The sequence below is a fragment of the Salvelinus alpinus genome, chromosome 29 (genome assembly GCF_045679555.1).
Source record: "Salvelinus alpinus chromosome 29, SLU_Salpinus.1, whole genome shotgun sequence".
In the NCBI taxonomy this organism is placed as follows: domain Eukaryota; kingdom Metazoa; phylum Chordata; class Actinopteri; order Salmoniformes; family Salmonidae; genus Salvelinus; species Salvelinus alpinus.
Window position 1 is genome coordinate 43,392,200 of NC_092114.1, and position 23,664 is coordinate 43,415,863.

Below are 23,664 nucleotides of genomic sequence, written 5' to 3' on the forward strand. Positions count from 1 at the left end.
TTACAGAAAATCAACGGATTGTAACAGTTTGTTGAGGGCAGATAGTTGTCACTCGCTTCCCTTGAAAAACAGTTTGCCCTACAGCCAAACAATCAGATTTCGACAGAAATATGTTTGAGACGCAAAGAAAATTAAAGGAGAGGTGGTAAAAAATGGTCAGATTAATACTGCCATTGAGAAAATTCAAAACAAATCGAGACGTGATCTCTTTCAAGGACAGTCTCGCAAAAAGAAGCATTCTTGCGTTCTTACTAACGTCACCTGCTATTCAAAGTGCTCTGAACAAATTAAGGGAATCGTTCACAAACATTGGCACATTCTAAGATTCGATGACAGTATCGGTAATGTGTTTTCGGACCCTCCCTTGGTCGTATTCTCACTGGGCAGAAATGTCAGAGATCAATTGCTAAACACTGATTTACCACCCCCAAATAGCCCTGCACAACGTCTATTTGCGCCTCTACCGGATGGAAACTACAAGTGTAATGGCTGCGCTCAATGCAATGGCACTTACAAACAAATCTCGGTGCATAGTAGCACCATTAGGTGTCAAAACTCAATGTACCCAGATGCGGCCCATTTTTTGGAAGCGAACCTCTCGATTTTGTCCCTACGTTATATCGGCATCGAATACGTCACACAATTTTTTGTTAAAACGAGAGGCTGCCTGGATCTTTTACTGAAAGACCCTAGCTTCCTTCAGTCTCAACGTAGACTTTGATCTGATACCATTCTTGTGATTTTGCTATTCATTGTAAATTTTTATAGGCCTATGCAGCCAAATTGTATCTATGATCGTATGTTATCCATTCATGTTTTTTTGTATGATCTACTTAAATCTGTAAATAATATCAAGTCACACCGGCCATGATTACAGAAACGTGTGTGTCCTTTGACACTATATAAACTAGTGACCCACAGTGTTTGTCATTATACCCTGATGAAGACAGCTTGTCTGTTGAAACGTTGGTTATTATGTTATTCAACTATTGCATCTGAGCTCCTGGATTGTGCGGAAAAAGGGTTCTTCAAAGGGTTATCCTATGGGGAGAGCCGAAGAACCCTTTTAGGTTGTAGATAGCACCTTTTTTTCTAAGATTGTACTTATATATTTTTTTTAAGAAAAAATATCCAAATACTTCCTTCGAAATGTTTTTGAATGTAATTGAAATACCTTACATAGTAATTGATCCCAGGCCTGGTGCATGCATGTGTGACAGAGAAAGAAATTAGATCTATAACATCCGGACAGTGAGATACATATAGTTGTGATTATTACAAGTTTATTCACCTCGATCCTCTGTTCTGGACATTCTAATTCTTTAATTTGTGATCTATCGAGGTCATTTCACTGTAAGGTCTACAACTGTTGTATTCGGCGCACGTGACAAATAAACTTTGGTTTTATTTGTAATGAAACAGGCAGGCAGAGTGAGCCTGCGGCAGTCAGAGAATCCACAAGCTTCTGTCCAGTAGCCCTGCGTGGCATCAACTGTGCCACAAAAGCAAGTGTAGTGGTTTTTATATGTACCACAGGACAACCAAAAGCGACACCACGGCTGTCTTTTTGGCTTTTATGTCGATCTGCAATAGTATTGTGAAAAGACAGGACAGGAACACATCAGTCTCCAATGCACCATCTGACAAGTTGTTCTATACAGGAGCATGAAGAAAGGTAAAACACATATCCTGTCTTACATCCCCAATACATTGCTAGGTGCTTTCAGTGTCGACAGTACCAAAATACAACAACTCATGTACAAAAACACTGCAACACAAACAAGTTACAACGTGAAATCGCCTCTATCCCATTCAGACCTTAGAGGGCCAAAACTATAATCTTCCATAATGCAACGCCAGCACCAGTCGGCAGCTCAGCTAATCGTCTGCATCACAGAAAGGCATGCTAGCTAGCAACAGCAGCACTTTTAACACTCTGTAAACTATATTACAGTTTTTTACGATTGCTTACACACTCAAATTGAACTTTTCCCACAATTAGCAAAACCTTACACTCAAGGAGCAAAACACAAGGCTAGATTTGCACAACTGTAAGCACATTGTCAGCTTCACACTATTTGCAAAACATTACACACAGTGATTTGCAAAACACTAAACACACTTGTATACAACAGACACAGAAGTATATCATGATGTCACTTCCTTGCAATTCCAAAGCACTGACTGTCAAATTACCACACCTATGAGCCAATATGTTAAACACAGCCATCAGGTACACAAACACATGATTGCTAAATTGTAGACACACCAATCAGGTTTAAGCACTATAAAAATGCAGCAGGTAGGTTCACCTGCCTTCAACCAAAATGGAAGGAGTCAGAAGAAGAGTGAGGGTGAGAGGAGGAGTACACAGAGGAGGAGAAGGAGGTAGAGGCAGAGGCAGAGGCCGAGCCAGAGGTCGAGGAAGACCTGAAGCAGGAGGAGAACGTGCACAAAGAAGAGGACCAAACTTATCAAATGACATTCGTGCAACACTAGTGGACCATGTTGTGAACCACGGATTGACGCTGAGGGAGGCTGGACTGAGAGTTCAGCCAAATCTTAGCAGATATACAGTGGCATCTGTCATAAGGACTTTTCGACAGGAAAACAGGTAAAAGAAGATCTGTCTACAGTTACAGTAATCAGCCGCTTATTGTATGCACCACATCAGCACTTGTGATACCCCTTCCTGTGACATTGTACAGTAAGTTACATGTATTATTCTCTACATAGGATTGAGGGTCGGGAACGACAAGGAGGATGGGGGCCCATTTTCACGCAAGAACAAGAGAGAGAGATAATTAACATGGTTTTGGCCAATAATGCTATCAGGCTCAGAGAACTACAAGCCAACATTATCGGTGACCATGCCATTTTTAATAATGTCCATCAGGTCTCTCAGTCAACACTGGCACGCATCCTGAGAAGACATCAGGTTCAAATGAACCAACTTTATCGAGTGCCTTTTGAGCGGAATTCAGAGAGGGTGAAACGGCTGCGGCATGAGTATGTGGAGGTTTGTATTGTTCACTTTAGCACTGTGATGTTGCATACTGCACACATGACTTTTTTACATTGACTGTATACTAGACCTATCCTGAACTACACAATCTTGTCTTTCACTGTATTTCAGGGAGTTTTGCAGATGGATGCTGAGGAAATCCTGCATGAATTCATATATATTGATGAGGCAGGGTTCAACCTCACAAAAGCAAGAAGGAGAGGCAGAAATATCATTGGCCACAGGGCTATAAACAATGTCCCAGGGCAACGTGGGGGTAACATCACCCTTTGCGCTGCCATTTCACAGCATGGGGTTGTCCTCCGTCATGCCAAAATGGGCCCTTACAACACACCTCACATTCTCGCATTTTTGGACCGATTGCACCACATCGTCACAGCAGGTAATGAAATGCACCACGGTCATCTGGGACAATGTGTCATTCCACCGCTCTGCTTTGGTCCAGAACTGGTTTCAACACCATCCACAGTTGACAGTACTATACCTTCTACCATACTCTCCGTTTCTAAACCCTATCGAAGAGTTTTTCTCTGCATGGCGGTGGAAGGTTTACGATCTCCAGCCCCAGGCTCAGGTACCCCTCATTCAGGCCATGGAGGACGCCTGTGACCAAGTCGACGCCACAGCTGTGCAAGGATGGATTCGACATTCAAGACAGTTCTTCCCGCGTTGTTTTGCTAATGACGATATTGCTTGTGATGTTGATGAAATTCTCTGGCCAGATCCAGCTAGGCGAAGAGATAATGTATAGTATGTTTACTGTAGTATTTTCTGTACAATATTGTCAGTTTTTTTCAGATTATTTTTTATGTTTGTTGTTATTTACTGTAATTGTAACCTGTACTGGATACAGTATTTTACGTTTGTCTGTTTGCTGAGCTAACAGTGTTATGCACACTACTGTAGTAGCATGAAAACTGGGACATGTTTTGTTGTGATTCTCCGTGTTGACATGTTGACTGATTTGGGTATATGGAGAGAAATAAATGATATTTTCCTCAGTCTGCAGCATTGGTCTTGTGTAGTGTTTGTATAGTTGCACTTTCTCTGTGTACTTCATTTACAGTACTCTAATCACTGACAATTAGACTTGCTAAAAGTGTTTTAGGTTAGCAACAGCAGTGTGTAACTGGTTCAAAAAGATTGAAGTCATATGAAATGTGTGTGTTTCGTATGGTAACAAAATATTATTTTTATGAAGTCGTGTATAGTTTTGACAAAAGTGTTCCATTTTGCAAATGATCTGAAGTGTTGTGCTACTTTGGTGTAGGGTTGTGCTAATTGTGTGTAGGGTTTTGACAAACCGGGCCCTGTTTTCAAAATTGTGCTTAAACAATTGAAAAAAACTGTAATAACAACAAAACTCTGAAAGTTACATGTTTCAATAGTCTCACACTCCCTTATAACAATATCTACAGCATTAACCTTGGGATGTTTTATTTATTTCACGTTATGGACTTCTACAAAGGAGTAATCTGCAACACATACCTTTCTCTCTCAGTGTTTTCTCGGACTGAGGAGAGCGGGAGTTACGGGTAGTACCAGGGTGTTAGTAGGTGACACAAGCACCCAGATTAAATAAAATACATTTAATGTAACCAAACCCGAAGGTGTTAACATCATTCAGCTACTGTAGCTGCCTACTTAACATCAACAGGCAGCACCAGTAGCGCAACAATTAAAAATAGACACCAAAAGTAAAGTTCCTGGCGATCATAGCGATCTGACTCCCCCCTTCTGTCTGAACTTGAAATATTCCTGTTCGCTGGCTTGGGCCACTGACCCCCAACCTGGTTGTTCTGTTCTACGTTGTGTACTATTCTAATAATTTGAAGTTTTATGGAATAACCTTTTTCACTCTCCTACACACACCCCTTCTTAATTTCAGCAAACTTTAAGACATAAGGTAAGAGTTCTTCCTCCACAGGAAGAAAGAGAGTTTGCCAGGTAGACTTTGCCAGGTAAAAATATGCCCATATCTGCATATTGACCCTCTAATAAAGTATTTCTCATTTCCTTAATCTATCCTCTGGCCTCTGTTTCACTGGGGTACTGTCACTTTAACAAAAGTTGATAAGGCTTGAATCAGGGCAGCTAGATGCTCTCTTTTGTCCGGCTCAGCAATCACTTGACTCATTGACTCTAAAAGTCTTCTGACCGGCTTCACAACTCTTCCAGTTCAAGTTCTCAAGGTGCCTTCACTGGGTCTCAGGACTGTATCAGTGAACTCAGACGTCTGGCTGTTTCTGCGCTCTACCTCTCTCTGGTTACTCATTCTCTCCTTAGTAGATCTTATGCATACAGAACCGCTGACTGATGAACTTCCACTGCTGATGCCATCTAGACTGCTCACTGACGTTGCTTTTCTACTTGTGTCAACTTCAGAGGGATCACTTGAATCATCACTAGGCATCCTTGAGGAGCTTCCTGTGCTTGAGCTAGCTGCTTGTCCGGAGATCATGTCCTTCTGTGGGCTTTGAGGATCAGCTTCTCTCATGTTTACTCCATCTTCCAGTCCCAAAGATTTTTGAGCTTCAGCTTCCGTGGGCCCCTCAGGGTTCTGGCACTCGAGAATCCAGACAGCAGTCCTTCGATCCTCTGAATCCTCATCCACATCAAATACCAGTCTTTCGTCACCGCTGTCTGCGTTTATGTCCTCCTCTGAAGCAGTAGAGGCTACTGTGGACATCTCGTCTGTCTGTCCCACCGGCAGGAAGTTCACTGGCAGTATGAAGTTTCGATGAACTACCTTACTCTTCTTGGTAGTAGGATCTCCGTCTGGATATGCACAGACGGGTCTTTCCATGTGATCACATAGACCGATGAATCCCACAGGTCGGCAAGTTTACCTTTTCCTCTTTCCTCTCAGTCTCCAATCTCCGGGGCAGTGCCTTTCACTCTCTTGTTAACTTCTTATGGCTGCAATTCCGCTACCGGGATCGATATGACAACAGCCAGTGATAGTGCAGGGCGCCAAATTCAAACAACAGAAATCTCATAATTAAAATTCCTCAGACATTCATGTGTCTTATATCATTTTAAAGGTAATCTTGTTGTTAATCCCACCAAAGTGTCCGATTTCAAATATGCTTTTCAGCGAAAGCACTACAAACGATTATGTTAGGTCACCACCAAACCACAATAAGCACAGCCATTTTTCCAGCGAAAGATAGCTTTCACAAAAAGCAGAAATAGAGATAAAATTAATCACTAACCTTTGATTGTCTTCATCAGATGACACTCATAGGACTTCATGTTACACAATACATGCATGTTTTGTTTGATAAAGTTCATATTTATATAAAAAAAATCTGAGTTTACATTGACACGTTACATTCACTAGTTCCAAAAACATCAAGTGATTTTGCATAGCCACATCGTTTCAACAGAAATACTCATCATAAATGTAGATGATAATACAAGTTATACACATGGAATTATAGATATACCTCTCCTTAATACAACCGCTGTGTCAGATTTCAAAAAAACTTTACGGAAAAATAAACCATGCAATAATCTGAGACGGAGCTCAGAACAATAGCCAAATTAGCCGCCATGTTGGACTCAACAGAAACCAGAAAATACATGATAAATATTTCCTTACCTTTGATGAACTTCATCAGAATGCAGTCCTGGGAATCCCAGGTCCACAATAAATGCTTGATTTGTTCGATAATGTCCATTATTTATGTCCAATTAGCTACTTTCGAATTGTTTACCAAACGCCCTAACCAAAGTCTCAAAGCGCGTCCACTATAACGTGACGAAATGTCCAAAAGTTCCGTTACAGTCAGTAGAAACATGTCAAACGATATACTGAATAAATCTTTAGAATGTTGTTAACATACATCTTGAATAACGTTCCAACCGGAGAATTACATCGACTTCAATTGACCGATGGAACGGAGCTCCCTCTCACATGAACGCGCCAGTTCAATGCGTGGGCGGGCACCTCATGGAAGTGATTACTCATTCCCGTCTCCTTCAGCCCCCCTTCACATTAGAGTCATCAGACAAAGTTATATTGACTGTTGACATCTAGTGGAAGCCGTAGGAAGTGAAAACCCATCCATATCTCTCTGTATTTTCAATGAGAGCTTGGTTGAAAATCTGGCACCCCCAGAAAATATCCAAACAGGAAGTGGAACTTCTCAGGTTTTTGCCTGCCATATGAGTTCTGTTATACTCACAGACATAATTCAAACAGTTTTAGAAACTTCAGAGTGTTTTCTATCCAATACTAATAATAATATGCATATATTAGCAACTATGACATAGGAGCAGGCCGTTTACTCTGGGCACCTCTGTGCACCTTTCATCCAAGCTACTCAATACTGCCCCTTCAGCCATAAGAAGTTAAACTGCCTTGCTTGCTTTTTCTGAGCTTCAGTGGTGTTGGCCTGAGCGATCCTGACAGCCTCTCACAGGTCCTTTTGTAACGAGTCAACATACTCGTCATGAGTCAACACGTCTTCGTTTTTCAAGGTACTTCCAAACATGATGTCCACTGGCAGCCGTGGAATTTGGCCGAACATCAGGAAGAACGGTGCGAATCCTGTCGTTTCGTGTGTGGTAAAGTTGTACGAGAAGGTGAGCGTCTGTATCATCTGGGGCCATCTTTCTTTTGCTCTTGCTGGCAACGATTGGACCATGTTACCGAGCGTGCAGTTGAATCTTTCCATCTGACCGTTGCCCATAGGATGATATGGAGTGATATGGGACTTTTTGACTCCTGACACTTGTATCAATTCTGCGATTAAGTGACTCTCAAAGTTTGCTCCTTTGTCAGAGTGTATCCGCTGGGAAAACCTATAGACATAGAAGAACTGGTTACATAACTTCTGGGCAACCACCTTTGCTGTCTGGTTCGGGCAAAGAAACGCATGTGCCAGCTTCGTAAAATGGTCTGTGATGACGAGTACATCAACACTCTCTCCATCCCTTCCTTCTGTTGACCAGAAGTCTATGCACACCAGTTCTAACGCTGTGCTGGTCTGTATAGATTCCAACAGTGCCCTAGCCTCTGGTTCCATTGTCTTGCCAACCACACAGCGCTTACAGTAGGAGACATACTTCTTCACTTCCCCTTCCATTCCAGTCCAGAAGAACCTTTGACGTACCAAATGGAGTGTTCTAATTTGGCCTTGGTGGCCGGCTTCGTCATGGGTTCCCTCAGAACGATGGCTTTAACCTTTCTAGAGCAGGCGTTCCACTAGCGACCCACCTCGACAACATCCGGTTTTCACCGCAGAGCGCGAAATTCAAACTACAGAAATATAATATATAAATATTTAACTTCACTAGGGTAGGGGGCAGCATTCTGAATTTTGGAAGATATGCGTGCCCAAATTAAACTGCCTGCTACTCAGACCCAGAAGATAGGATATGCATATAATTAGTAGATTTGGATAGAAAACACTCTAAAGTTTCCAAAACTGTTAAAATAATGTCTGTGAGTATAACAGAACTGATATGGCAGGTGAAAACCCGAGGAAAATCCAACCAGGAAGTACTATTCTTTTGAAAGGCTGTTTTTCCATTGAAAGCCTATACACCATACAAAGACTTAGGACCCAGTTCACGAGCTCTGTGTCTTCCTCTACATGTGGCCAGTCTTTAGGCATTGTTTCAGGCTTTTACTCTGAAAAATGAGGGAGATACAGCACTTTCAATCAGTGGCCAGTGGAAATTTCCATTCATCAGCCATGCGCCGTGATCTGGAACGCGCCTTTCTTGTTTCTCCTTTCCTATTGACGAAGCTTTTGTCCGGTTGAAATATTATTGATTATTTATGACAAAAACAACCGGAGGATTGATTTTAAACATTGTTTGGCATGTTTCTACTAACTTTTATTGTACTTTTTAAAAACTTTTCGTCTGGAATTAGTGCACGCGCCTTTTATTACTGGATTACTGGACAAAACGCGCAAACAAAAAGGAGGTATTTGGATATAAAGAGGGATATTATCGAACAAAATGAACATTTATTGTCTAACATGGAGACCTGGGAGTGCCACCAGAGGAAGATCATCAAAGGTAAGTGATTAATTTTAATGCTATTTCTGACTTTTGTGACACTCTCCTTGGCTGGAAAATGGCTGTATGGGTTTCTGTGGCTAGGTGCAGACCTAACATAATCGCAAAGTGTGCTTTCGCCGTAAAGCGTTTTTGAAATCTGACACAGCGGTTGCATTAAGGAGAAGTTTATCTATATTTCCATAATTATCACGTGTATCGTTTATCAATGTTCATGATGAGTATTTCTGTAATTTGATGTGGCACTCTGCACGTTCACCGGATGTTTGTTTGAGACAATCGCATGGTGTGCTTTCGCAGTAAAGCCTTTTTGAAATCGGACACTGTGGTTGGATTTACAAGAAGTTTATCTTTAAAATGGTGGCTAATACTTGTATGTTTGAGGAATTTTAATTATGGGATTTCTGTTGTTTTGAATTTGGAGCCCTGCGATTTCACTGGCTGTTGTCGAGGTGGGACGCTACCGTCCCACTTGTACCAGAGAGGTTAACCTCTCTAGGGGGTGTGGGACGCTACCGTCCCACCTGGCCAACTTCCAGTGAAATTGCAGAGCACCAAATTCAAAAACAGAAATACTCATTATAAAAATGTATAAAACATACAAGTGTTATACATCGGTTTAAAGATTAACTTCTTGTTAATCCAACCATGGTCTCAGATTTCAAAAAGACTTTACGGCAAAAGCAAACCATGTAATTATCTGAGAACAGCGCCCAGCAGACAAATCCTTACAAACAGTAACCAGCCAAGTAGAGGAGTAACAAAAGTCAGAAATAGCGATAGAATTAATCACTTACCTTTGATTATCTTCATATGGTTACACTCACAAGACTCCCAGTTACCCAATAAATGTTTGTTTTGTTCGATAAAGTCCCTCTTTATATCCAAAAACCTCCGTTTTTTCAGTAATCCATTGGAACAAAGAGCGGTCACAACAGACAGACGAAAAATCAAAAAAGTAACATAAACGTTATTGGAAACATGTCAAACGATGTTTATAATCAATCCTCAGGTTGTTTTTGTCATAAATAATTGATCAAATTTCAACCGGACAATAACTTCGTCAATAGAAAATGAAAAACAAGAAAGGCACGTTCCCGGTCATACGCAGGATTCATGTCTGGAAATTTCCACTGTCCTCTCATTGAAAGTGGTGTTTCTCCCTCATGTTTCAGAGTAAAAGCTTGAAACAATGCCTAAAGACTGGCCACATGTAGTGGAAGCCATAGGGGTCGTGAACTGGGTCATACGTCTTTGTATGGTGGATAGGCTTTCAATGGAAAAACAGCCATTTCAAAATAATAGCACTTCCTGGATGGATTTTCCTCAGGTTTTCGTCCTGCCATATCAGTTCTGTTATACTCAGAGACATTATGTTAACAGTTTTGGAAACTTTAGAGTGTTCTCTATCCAAATCTACCAATTATATGCATATCCTAGCTTCTGGGCCTGAGTAGTAGGCAGTTTACTTTGGGCACGCTTTTCATCCAAAATTCAGAATGCTGCCCCCTACCCTAGTGAAGTTAACATTCATGGAAATACATGTGTAATACATCAAAATAAAGCTTAACTTCTTGTTAATCCAGCCGCTGTGTCAGATTTCAAAAAGGATTTACGGCGAAAGGACACCATGCAATTATCTGAGGACAGCACCCCGCATACAAAACCATGAAAAACATTTTTCAACCAGGCAGGTGCAACACAAAAGTCAGAAATAGCGATATAATAAATGCCTTACCTTTGAAGATCTTCTTCTGTTGGCACTCCAAAAGGTCCCAGTTACATCACAAATGGTCCTTTTGTTCGATAAAGTCCTTCTTTATATCCATAAAAACTCAGTTTAGCTGGCGCACTTCAGTCAATAATCCACCGGTTTCCCTCCTTCAAAATGCATACAAAATGAATCCCAAACGTTACCAATAGACTTATCCAAACAAGTCAAACAACGTTTATAATCAAACCTTAGGTACCCTAATACGTAAATAAACGATCAAATTTAACATACGGAGAATATTATGTTCATTACCAGAGATAAATAACAAAGAACGTGCTTTCCTTCATGCGCATGGAAACACTAGAGCCAAAATGTGAGGCACTTAGAAAAACTACAGCTTCTGGCTCATTTTTCCAAAAACCAGCCTGAAACTCTTTTTAAAGCCTGTTGACATCTAGTGGAAGCCCTAGGAACTGCAATCTGGGAGGTTTTCGCCTTATAATAAAAGTGACAGACATTGGAAACAGTGGTAGGCTGAATTTTTTGGGGGGATGGTTTGTCCTCTGGGTTTCGCCTGCCATATCAGTTCTGTTATACTCACAGACATTATTTTAACAGTTGTAGAAACTATAGAGTGTGTGCTATCACAATCTACCAATTATATGCATATCCTAGCTTCTGGGCCTGAGTAACAGGCAGTTTACTTTGGGCACGCTTTTTATCCAGACGTCAAAATACTGCCCCCTAGCCCAAAAAGGTTTTAAGGGAATCTAGCACCACCAGCTGGTACCTCTTCTTGACAACTCTGTCCTTAGATCTTCGATAGAGGATCTCGTCCTTGATTTTGAGAGTATCCCAATGCATCAGCATTCTCAACACCTGGGCAGTCTCATGAGCCCTCTCTCTCCGCGAAGGTCTCCTCCTCCTCTCAACAAATTATGCCACCCATTGCCAAGACCTGATCCGCATTCTGTTTTCTCCGTATCACATCAGAAGAAAGGACTGGAAGAGTAGCCGCTCCCTCTTCATGCTGAAGGATGCTGGCAGAATACTGGGCTAATTGCAATTTGCGCACTGGCACACTCGCATCCCACTCCTGACAGGATTCCAAAACTGCTTTCACTCCTTCAGAAGCGACTTGAGCCAGGATCTCACCACCTTGGATATTGACTGACAGTTTGAATGCGTCCTGGATGGACTCTGAAGTCACATACTCTGGGAACTCACTTGCCTTCCTAGCTCCAATGAACGGCTGTCGACTAAGCAGGTCTGCTGGGACATTCTGGGGCCCGGGGATGTACTTCAAGTCAAAGTCGAAGGGGGCCAGTTTAGAGACCCACCGTTGCTCACAGACGTCTAGCTTTGGTTTCCTCATTATATATGTCAGGGGGTTGTTATCTGCTGGACTGTGAATCTAGCTTTGAGAAAAATCTGTAATTAAAAGCTCTATACAAATGAAAGTGTGTTATTATTATTACACTCACACACGTGTCGGTCTGTCCGACTGTCTTTGTCTGATTGTCTCTCCCTCCTCCTCCTCCACTCCCTCCTCTGTCTTTGTCTCTCCCTCCTCCTCCTCCTCTTCCTTCTCTGTCTTTATCTCTGGGTAAGGACAGGTGTCGCAAACATTACCTCATAATCCCTTTGTTTGATTCTCTACCCTGCCATTGATCTGTAAGCACCCGTTAACCTTTTCTCCACCCACATCAGCCATTCCTCTCATACTACTCATCAACATCTCAATTTGTCCACTTACAGGTGTCACATGACCCTGTTGCACATGTCACACCCTGTTACCTTCATGTTTCCATCATCTCCATCAGCATCACACCCTCAGCATATAAGTGGGTGTCCAAGTTGGTGCTCCTCATTCTACACAGCTCTACACTTCATTAAGTTGCAATTTGGACTCTGGATTATTTGAGTTGCATTATTCCAATACTCACTATTGAACTTTGATATTTTTCCATCTACTTGGATCAAGATGAACAAATTCATGTTGGGATGTGTGGTGCTGGTGGGACTCTTTGCTGTCGGTAAGTTGGTTTTATTCTCTCTGGGCAGGTTATTATTATTATTCATTGGACAAATTGGGGCTTGTTCTAAAAATACTTTTTTTGTGTGTGTTGGAAAAAATGACCATTAAAGTCCACAACAGTTTTTAACTGATTATTTGTTCGAGATCATGAACAGTTTTTAACTGATTATTTGTTTGAGATCATGACAAAGAATGTGAAGACTGGAGATATGAAGAATGGGTGGGTAGGAAGTCAAGCTCGGATGGATCATGCTTGCATGTGAGTGGAGTTGAGCAGTCGGAAATCCCGCTTATCGCTCATGTTGGTGCTCGCGCACGGCTCTGGACATCCTTTCCAACCTGCCTTCCACCGCTCCGCTAAAAACCGGTCCTAGCTCACAGAAATAAAACTGCGACTCCAAATTCGCTCCATTCATTAAAATCACAATTTAACCAACACCTATTTATTTTTGCGACTACCTGGACCTACCATTTGGTTTTGAAGTATTGAAACCAAACCATATGGATTTGAATGAAAAGTATTTGAATAAACATGAAAACGTGAATGGAAGAAGCGCACATCATTTCAAATAAGCTAAATGTCATATTCTACAGCATATAAACACTCAAAATAGGTCAAGATCCAGACAGGGAGCCTAAGAAGGAATGGCAATGAATTATTTAGTCTATATTATTTATATTTTTGTTCAAAGCTATAGCCTACAAATAAATACAGTGTGAATCGTTTGCGAGTGCGGCGACACAATCGGCTGGTAGGGACATTAACTTTGAATTTCCTTAGAATTAAGTACAAATTAAATGAAAAATGACATATTAGTGGGTTTGAATTCATTTTTTAAATTCAATTTTAGATACACGAGTTTGGCCGGTCTGTGGCATCAGGCTCATGCGATGGTGCCTGGAGAGAAGGCTAACAGTAGAGAATAGGTATGCCTAAAGGTTTTTAGGCAAAATAACGCAATCAAAACGGAAAACTCATTGAACATGTGAATATTGGGACAAAATCAATTATCGCCTATTGTATAGATAATAGAACAAAAATGAACGTAAAGTTGAAGAGATCTGATTTTTAGTAAATAAATACTTTGCTACAATGACACTCTTAGTTATCTACCCACCTGGTTTCTTTCTTTTAGCATGTGCACGTAGTAAGTAAACCATCATGCTTTCGGAATAAGTGTCTTTTCAGATTCCACAATGATTCTGGACTCTACATCACCGCACTCCCTCTCTTGCTCTTGGTTCTCATTTTTGTAAGTAACCTTGATTTAGCAAGGAAAATATTTAGGAAACTCCATGACAATAGCGAAACCAAGGGGCTATAGCAGCACACAAGTAGACTTCAAATGCATGCTGGACCGGGTATTCCCTCAGCTCATGAAGTGTGCGCTACTGGAGCAGAGAAGGCTGACGCTCCAGCTTTTGGGAATCTTGCTCTGCGCTCCAGTCAAATTGGGAATGCTCTATTCCTCGCTATGCTCCAGCTCAGCTCCACTCATACTCCGGTGGCCACTGACCTCGGATCTGTCTGAAAATATGTAAAATATTGACCAGATCCGAAATTAGGCTATATTTGAAGAAGAAAATATCCAGATGAAAATAAATATCCTCAATAACTCAGATTTGCTCAGCGAACTTGCATTTTCCCATGCCAATGATCTCGGGAATAGGCACGGCTGTATTTGAGCGAGGGAGAAGTGTTCAGGTAGACTATGTTATGACACATCCACTGGAGAAATGGGATCAGCAATATGTTGCTATTTCACAGTGGCTCCTTGATCACACCGACAGTGTATTTGCATTCTGGAACATCAGAAGTACATTGATTTCCAATGGAACGCTGCATTTGCCTTTCAGCATTGCATTGCAGAGGCAATGTTGAATTTTTTTTGTACACATATCCAGATGATGCTGAGTACCATTTTGCTCTAACACTATTGGTGTGGGCAGGGGCGAAAATCTGATATCAACCTTGGAGGGGACAATTACATTAAATTTTCTCAGGAGCAATTCCTGAGGGGGACACCAAAAGTAGTGCTGTAACACATAGACTATGTTGTAATATGTTAAATGTATATTGAGGGACCATAATCACTACTACTGGATAATTGTTAGGTACAGTAGTTAACTGAAGGGTTGTCCCAACTTGTTTAAATCATTATAATACTACTAATAATAATAGTTATAGCAATGTTCCTTATCAGTGCAGTGTTCCTCTCTCTTGAAACGTCAACACTCTGTTTGCAAGAGTTTGCGGTTCTATAAATTGTGGGTGTGGCTGATATGGTTTTGTGTCATCACTGAGGTAACTGGACGATGCTGTGCCACTGTCCCCTATACTGGTGCTGCTGGCAACAAGGGTGACACCTGGTCCTGCCGTGGCTGTGACACTGTCCTCTGAAGTCTCTCTCCTTGGCTCTTTCCCTTTCACCACCCTCACTGACTCACAGTCTGTCTCCTAGAAAAGAAATAAGGTGTTTGCTGTACTCCTAACTACCGGTACCCAAAACTACACAATTAATCACAACAGCAATACCATTGCCTTAAACAAATCTTGGTTCAGTCACCAGTTTAAATTGAGAGTGGGGTATTCATGGCATTTTCCAATTATGTCCCTATTTTACAAGTCAAAAAAATTGAGAACCTTTCATAATGTTGCCAAACAAAGACTCAACAAACTTACCTGAGACTCCCTGTCTCTGCCAGTCTGTCCCTGCATATCTGTCCCCAGCTCTGCTGTCTGTGTGCCATCTGTTGCCTGCTCTGCCTAATGACATCATTGTGAAACATTTCCATTAGCATTTCACTTCTTTCTTATGAACATTTTACCAACTGGTCTTTGAGATATTAGGCTACTAGAGTTCTTACTTTGCGTTTTGGTGTACTGAAAAATACTCTGATGTCCGTCTTTTTACTTTTTTCTGACATTTTTCTACCTGGCTGGCTGGCTGACCGGTCTAGCTGCACACACATTTACACAACACATGCTGCAACGTTTTGAAATTTTAACATAGTTTGTTTCATATTGGCAGGCTTCCAACAATAGCTGAATTTGCAAAGCTAGCGAGCACCAATTCCGTTTCTGTGGTGTTTGCTATAATCTTTGCTACCTGGTTAAAGGTGAAAAAAATAAAAAATTCACTAGTGACAATTTAGCTTTTGCAACGAGACCATTAAATATATTAAAGACAATGGTATAAGAGAGTGTAGTTCTGTTCAGTTTGGACTTCAGTTTATCGCTAACCTTATCACAGGGACTTTGAAGCACTACAGCTGCATGCTAATCTTGGAATAAACTGACGATAGCAAATATTCCATCTTTGACGACGCCACATAAATGGAATAGGTACTAGCTAGCTTGATAGTTAATGTTTGCTTTAGTTTGCGCGCTAGCTCTGCAAATTCAGCTAGTGTGTGAACCCTGCAACATAAAAAAAATATATACATTGCTAAAGCGCGATTGACTGGATTAACCTCACGTCAGTTACGTACACTGAGTGCCTTTCTGACAGTAGATACGAGCCCTCTATTACCTTGCCAGCTAAAGAACTGGCAGTGGATCAAACCATTGTGAGGCAAAGGGCGGGGGGGTCGCAATCTTGTGAAACTTAAAAACGCGCTATTAAGTGTCTATAATCAGCACAAGTGCTTTCATTGCGTATTATTAATATTATTGAAATTACATAGTTATGTTTACAGTGATATATTGGGGGGGACAAATCATATTTTTCCCAGGATGGGGGGGTCGTGTCCCCCCCGTCCCCCCTGGGATTTCCGCCTATGGGTGTGGGTAACCACCAGATTTTTGGTCCTTAAATACATTTTTGTTAACAAACTTCAAGCAGGTTGGAGAATACTGGAGTTCCAGTGAAGAGATTGCTTTTCAGTTAACCTAAATTAAATTGCCAGAGAATTCCGTTTTCATTTCTCTACCATAAGTCGCCTGCAACCTCGTTTTAGAGAATTTCGCAGTACGTCCAACCGGCCTCACAACCGCAGACCGTAACCACGCCAGCACAGGACATCCACATCCGGTTCTTCACCTGCGGGACCGTTTGAGACCAGCCACACGGACAGCTGATGAAACTGAGGAGTATTTCTGTCTGTAATAAATCCCTTTTGTGGGGAAAACTCATTCTGATTGGCTGGGACTGGCACCTCAGTGGGTGGGCCTATGCCCTCCCAGGCCCACCCATGGCTGTGCCCCTGCCAAGGCATGTGAAATCCATAGAATTGACTGATTTCCTTATATGAAATGTAACTCAGTAAAATCTTAGAAATTGATAATTGTTGCATTTATATTTTTGTTCGGTATATTTACGGATAGTCAGGGGCACACTCCAACACTCAGACATAATTTACAAAAAAAACATTTGTGTTTCGTAAGTCCGCCAGATCAGAGGCCTGTAGGAAAGACCAGGGATGTTGTCTTGATTTAGTGTGTGAATTGGACTATTTTCCTGTCCTGCTAAGCATTCAAAATGTAATGCATACTTTTGGGTGTCAGGGAAAATTAATGGAGTAAAAAGTACATTGTTTTCTTTTCAGGAGTGTATTGAATTAAAAGTCAAAGTCAAAAATATAAATTGTAAATTAAAGTACAGATACCCCCAAAAACCTACTTAAATAGTACTTTCAAGTATTTGTTCTTAAATACTTTACCACACTGCCTACTATCAGACGTCACCAAATGGGAACTTTTATAGGACAACACTCCACTAAAAGTGCTTTTCAGTCCAAGAATAGGTTCACTCTGGGTGTATGGTTGTGCAATCAACAATTTAAAGTAGTCAAAATAGAGTCCGTCAATTCATTAATTAAACTGACAGGTATTAACCTAATATTTATGTGGCCTTGCAACTCTTATTTCTGTGCTGGACTGAACAAAGAAAGGAAAAAACAAACAAATGATGTGTATGTTTGTACATATAGTGTCATGAAGGACAGCAATCTTATTTGTTTCTCTCCTCTTTCTTCTCTCTCCTCGTTGCTCTCTGTCTCTCCATCTTTCTCTCATTCCATCTCACAGCAGAGTCCCTGAAGTGCAACACATGTACTGTGGGGTTGTCCAGCCTTTGTTTTATTGGTTCAACTGCAGTATGTAGCACCTCCGAGCCCAACTGCTTCACCGAACAAGCAGGTACTGACCCTGTGTTTTCGTACAAGTAGAACGCTACAATAAAAATAGCTCATTGAGTTACTGTGTAATTCCAAAGTTATAACTGTGTAATTCCTAGGTTATTACTGTGTAATTCTTAGACAATTATTGTGTCATTCCCATTTCACAATGTAATTTCTGTTAATATCTAGTCATTTTTGTACTGTAAAATAAAGAGCTACCCAAACAAAAACGACCTGTAATTACGATTGTTCTTCCTTCTTCCAGAGTTCAACGTCACTAAATTCCTGAATCTCAAGCGCAAGGGTTGCATGGCCACATCTTTGTGCAACACCACATCCATTGGTACCATCCTGACAGCCGACTACACCATCTCAAGGACCTGCTGCAACACCACCGACCAGTGCAATGGGGCCGTAGCCATCCAACTCCCTCTCACTGTGGCCCTTGGTGCCGCCCTGGTGGCCATCTGGAGCACTTTTTCTTAAACAAACCCTTCACAATAAGGGGACCTCCTCCATCGGCTTCCATTGAAGTGTGTTGTAGTTCTTAAAAAACACAATATACTGAAACTGGTTTTATTCTGGGAAAGACTGCAATGTTTATTCAGGCTATTTTCCCTCAACTTTAGTTCCAAGTACCAACTCAAACTGATTTTACCTCTAGGCTAAGCAACATCCTACTACAGCATCGTAATGTACAGTTCAATCAATGTCACTGTATTTATATTGGGAACTTATCTGTGTGACATAAGTACTTTTTAATGGCATAAATTCTCACTCATGTCACTATCAATTATCATTATCTAGCAAGTTTTTATTTTCCCCATTGAGTATGTTACCCTCTGTACTCTTTTATAAAGATAACATTTCTATGTATTCTATGTACAATAAATAAACATACTACACTTAAAAATATATCTACTACTACGAGACACTACATTATGTGTGTGTGTGTGAAATGGTTGAACAAATAATAAAATAAAGACTAAACAAATTTAACTCATTCCAATCTGACATAAATACTGTCTGCATTCCTTCCTCTTCTTTTCCGACTAACGTCCTCTTAGCACCCTCATGGAAGACGATAAAACTTGTTACACTTCATTATAGTAGCCTATAATCAAGTCTCCTATCATGTACCACCCACTTAGCAGGAAACTGGAATTTCCCACATATATTTATTAGTGATCTTTCCTCAGCATGCTCTAAGTCAGTGGTTCCCAAAATGTAGAACAGCAGGCCTCACGCCCGAAAAAAATTACAAAAAAAATGGGATTGACCCCACGGCTGGAAGGGGGGCCCTGCTCGAAGTGAGCACTTTTTGAGAAAACTCATTCATTAGGGATTAAGCCTACGACTCCTATTGAAAACAACAAACACTACCCTCCTACAAGAAGATGAAGACTAATATTTTGATAGGGCTTTCTGTCCTGGTGGTCTTCATAGCAGTGGGTAAGTCCTATCAGATAATGACGTTTGAAACGCTACTTGCGCGCACCCTGCTAAACTAGCTAGCCATTTCACATCGGTTACACCAGTGCAAGGGGTGCGTACTGGCGGCAGCGAAGTCAGGCGCAGGAGAGCAAAAACTGATTTACAACGGCGCAGTCTAATAAATAAAACCACCGTTAGCAGTACAATAATAAATGGGTAAAACCCGTCACACACCAGCATTTTGTGCACAAGCATTACAAATAAACAATACCGGACAAGGACATGGGGAAAACAGAGGGTTAAATACACAACATATAATTATGGAATTGGAACCAGGTGTGTGGGAAGACAAGACAAAACAAATGGAAAATGAAAAGTGGATCGGCGATGGCTAGAAGGCCGGTGACGCCGACCGCCGAACGTTGCCCGAACAAGGAGAGGGACCGACTTCGGCGGAAGTTGTGACAGTACCCCCCCCTTGACATGCGGCTCCAGCAGCGCGCCGACACTGGCCTCGGGGACGACCCGGAGGGCAAGGCGCAGGGCGATCCGGACAAAGACGGTGGAACTCCTGCAGCATAGAAGGGTCCAACACGTCCTCGACTGGCACCCAGCACCTTTCCTCCGGACCGTACCCCTCCCACTCCACGAGATACTGAAGGCCCCTCGCCCGACTCAAATCCAGTATGGAGCGAACGGAGTACGCCAGGAACCCCTCAATGTCCAGAGGGGGCGGAGGAACCTCCCGCACCTCAGACTCCTGGAGCGGACCAGCCACCACCGGCCTGAGCAGAGACACATGGAACGAGGGGTTAATACGGTAATCGGGTGGAAGCTGTAACCTATAACAAACCTCGTTCACTCTCCTCAGGACTTTGAATGGCCCCACAAACCGCGGACCCAGCTTCCGGCAGGGCAGGCAGAGGGGCAGGTTTCGGGTCGAGAGCCAGACCCGGCCTCACTGCGGTGGCGATCTGCGTTCTCCTTTTGTCGCAGCACGGCCCGCTGAAGGTGAACACGGACAACTTCCCATGTCTCCTCCGCGCGCCTGAACCAGTCGTCCACCGCAGGAACCTCGGTCTGACCCTGATGCCAAGGCACCAGAACCGGCTGGTACCCCAGTACACACTGGAACAGAGAGAAGTTAGTGGAGGAGTGGCGAAGCGAGAGGGCATGAACGCCGCCCACTCCCCCGGGCCGGTCCTGGCAATAGGACCGCAGAAACCTGCCTACATGCTGATTTACTCTCTCCACCTGCCCATTACTCTCGGGGTGAAACCCTGAAGTAAGGCTGATCGAGACCCCCAGACGTTCCATGAATGCCTTCCAGACCCTAGACGTGAACTGGGGACCTCGATCAGACACTATATCCTCAGGCACCCCGTAGTGCCGGAAGACGTGCGTAAACAAGGCCTCCGCAGTCTGTAGGGCCGTAGGGAGACCGGGCAGAGGGAGGAGACGACAGGACTTAGAGAACCGATCCACAACGACCAGGATCGCGGTGTTACCCTGTGAGGGGGAAAGATCAGTAAGAAAATCCACCAACAGGTGCGACCAAGGCCACTGTGGAACGGGTAAGGGGTGTAACTTCCATCTGGGCAGGTGCCTAGGAGCCTTACACTGGGCGCACACCGAGCAGGAGAAAACATAAACCCTCACGTCCTTAGCCAAGGTAGGCCACCAGTACCTCCCGCTCAAACAACGCACTGTCCGACCGATCCCAGGATGACCAGAGGAGGGTGATGTGTGGGCCCAATAGATCAACCGGTCACGAATAGCAGACAGGACGTACAGACGCCCAGCGGGACACTGGACGGGAGCGGGTTCTGCACGTAACACCTGCTCAATGTCCGTGTCCAGCTCCCACACTACCGGCGCCCCCAGGCAGATGGCGGAAATATAGGAGTGGGATCCATGTACCGCTCCTCTGTGTCATACAGCCGGGACAATGCGTCTGCCTTAGCGTTCTGGGAGCCTGGTCTGTAGGAAAGGGTGAACACAAAACGGGTGAAAAACATGGCCCACCTTGCCTGGCGAGGGTTCAGTCTCCTCGCTGCCCGGATGTACTCCAGCTGCGGTGGTCAGTCCAGATGAGAAAAGGGTGTTTAGCCCCCTCAAGCCAATGTCTCCACGCCGTCAAAGCCTTGACGACAGCCAACAGCTCCCGGTCCCCCACATCATAGTTTCGCTACGCCGGGCTGAGCTTCTTCGAGAAGAAGGCACAGGGGCGGAGCTTCGGAGGCGTACCCGAGCGCTGAGAGAGCACGGCTCCTATCCCAGCCTCGGACGCGTCCACCTCCACTATGAACACCAAAGAGGGATCCGGATGGGCCAGCACGAGAGCCAAGGTAAACAGAGCCCTCAGGTGACTAAAAGCCCTGTCCGCCTCAGCTGACCACTGCAAACGCACCGGGCCCCCTTCAGCAGTGATGTAATGGGAGCCGCTACCTGACCAAAACCCCAGATACACCTCCGGTAGTAGTTGGCAAACCCTAAGAACCGCTGCACCTCCTTTACTGTGGTGGGAGTCGGCCAATTACGGACGGCTGAAATGCGGTCACTCTCCATCTCCACCCCTGAGGTGGAAATGTGATACCCTAGGAAGGAGAAGGACTGTTGGAAGAACAGGCATTTCTCAGCCTTGACGTACAGGTCATGCTCCAACAGGTGACCAAGCTCCATGGGCACCAGGGACACATGCTCGGCGCGTGTAGCGGAGTATATCAGAATGTCATCAATATACACCACTACACCCTGCCTGTGCAGGTCCCTGAAAATCTTGTCTACAAAGGCTTGGAAGACTGATGGCGCATTCATCAACCCGTACGGCATGACGAGATACTCATAGTGCCCTGAGGTGGTACTGAAAGCCGTCTTCCACTCGTCTCCCTCCCGGATACACACCAGGTTGTAAGCGCTCCTGAGATCTAGTTTGGGGAAGAAGCGCGCCCCGTGCATTGATTCAATCGCTGTGGCTATGAGCGGTAGTGGGTAACTATACCTCACAGTGATCTGGTTCAGACTCCGATAGTCAATACACGGGCGCAGACCTCGCTCCTTCTTCTTCACAAAAAAGAAACTGGAGGAGGCGGGTGAAGTGGAGGACCGAATATACCCCTGACGCAGGGATTCGGAGACATATCGTTCCATAGCCTCCGTCTCCACCTGTGAGAGGGGATACACGTGACTCCTGGGAAGTGCAGCATCTACCAGGAGATCTATCGCACAATCGCCCTGTCGATAAGGTGGTAATTGAGTCGCCTTCTTTTTGGAGAAGGCGAGAGCCAAATCGACATATTCAGGGAGGAATGCGTACGGTGGAGACACCTCCCCGAGCACTCTTGCGACCACCCCGTGAGAGCCCTCTGTGGCCAAGTGATAAGAGAATTTTGTTCTCAGGTTCATAACCCGATTTATTATATTACTCAGTCTGCAAACCAGAATTTGTAAGATCCTGGTCGAATGAAACAGACGGAGGCCCAGCTAAAATAGTCAAAAAGGTTTATTCACGGGAACGTTCTAAAGTCAAGAATACAAAACAATAAATTTTATACTGACTTCTCACCCCCACACACATTCACACAACCATACGCACACACATACACACACACAATCATACGCACACACATGTCCTGCTACCCAGCCGACAGAGATTAGTGACCTTGTCCTTGAGACGTACTCCCCGTTCTCTCCCAAATCTCTAGTGAGGTCGGCACCAAGCTCAGACAGTCTGTGTTTAAAATACCATAAAGACATATTGTCTTTACCCTAATTCTGACTAGGACTACACATTTATTGATTATGATTTTATACATTCTAATCAATTCCATACAATTATATGTTTCAGGGCGGAATATTCTAATCATTCAATTAACAGATCATTCTCAACTAACACCAAGAAGCAGTGGGGTCATGACAAACTAACCAGGGTAGACCTAGCACCACGGGAAACGCAGGAGAGTCAATAAGGAAGAGACTGATTCTCTCTGTGTGACCCCCCTGCGTCACCATGCCCAGAGGAGCGGTGGCCTCCCTAATCAACCCTGACCCTAATGGTCGACTATCTAAGGCGTGAACGGGAAGGGCACAGCCACGGGAACAATGGGGATCCCTAAACTATGGGCAAACGATTTATCTATAAAATTCCCAGCCGCACCTGAATCGACAAGCGCCTTATGCTGGGAATGCGGGGAAAACTCAGGGAAAGTGACATACACAAACATATGTGCAACAGAGGGCTCTGGGTGAGAATAGTACCGGCTCACCTGGGGTGGCGCCAGAGTGCCCTGCCTGCTG

The 23,664-nt window shown here is 43.4% G+C and overlaps 1 long non-coding RNA gene across 3 annotated transcripts; it reads right to left on the reverse strand.

Annotated features, from left to right (window-relative positions):
* Window positions 1-14,768: 14,768 nt before the first annotated feature.
* LOC139558781 (uncharacterized) lies at window positions 14,769-16,593 on the reverse strand. 3 transcript variants are annotated; one of them, XR_011671640.1, is made up of 4 exons: window positions 16,288-16,593; window positions 15,682-15,774; window positions 15,497-15,580; window positions 14,769-15,271 (listed from the first exon to the last, which is right to left on the reverse strand). It is a non-coding gene; the product is annotated as an uncharacterized lncRNA (long non-coding RNA). The 3 variants fall into 3 exon arrangements; XR_011671641.1 differs by lacking the exon at window positions 16,288-16,593 and adding an exon at window positions 16,058-16,254; XR_011671639.1 differs by lacking the exon at window positions 16,288-16,593 and having other exon boundaries at window positions 15,682-16,253.
* Window positions 16,594-23,664: the final 7,071 nt, after the last annotated feature.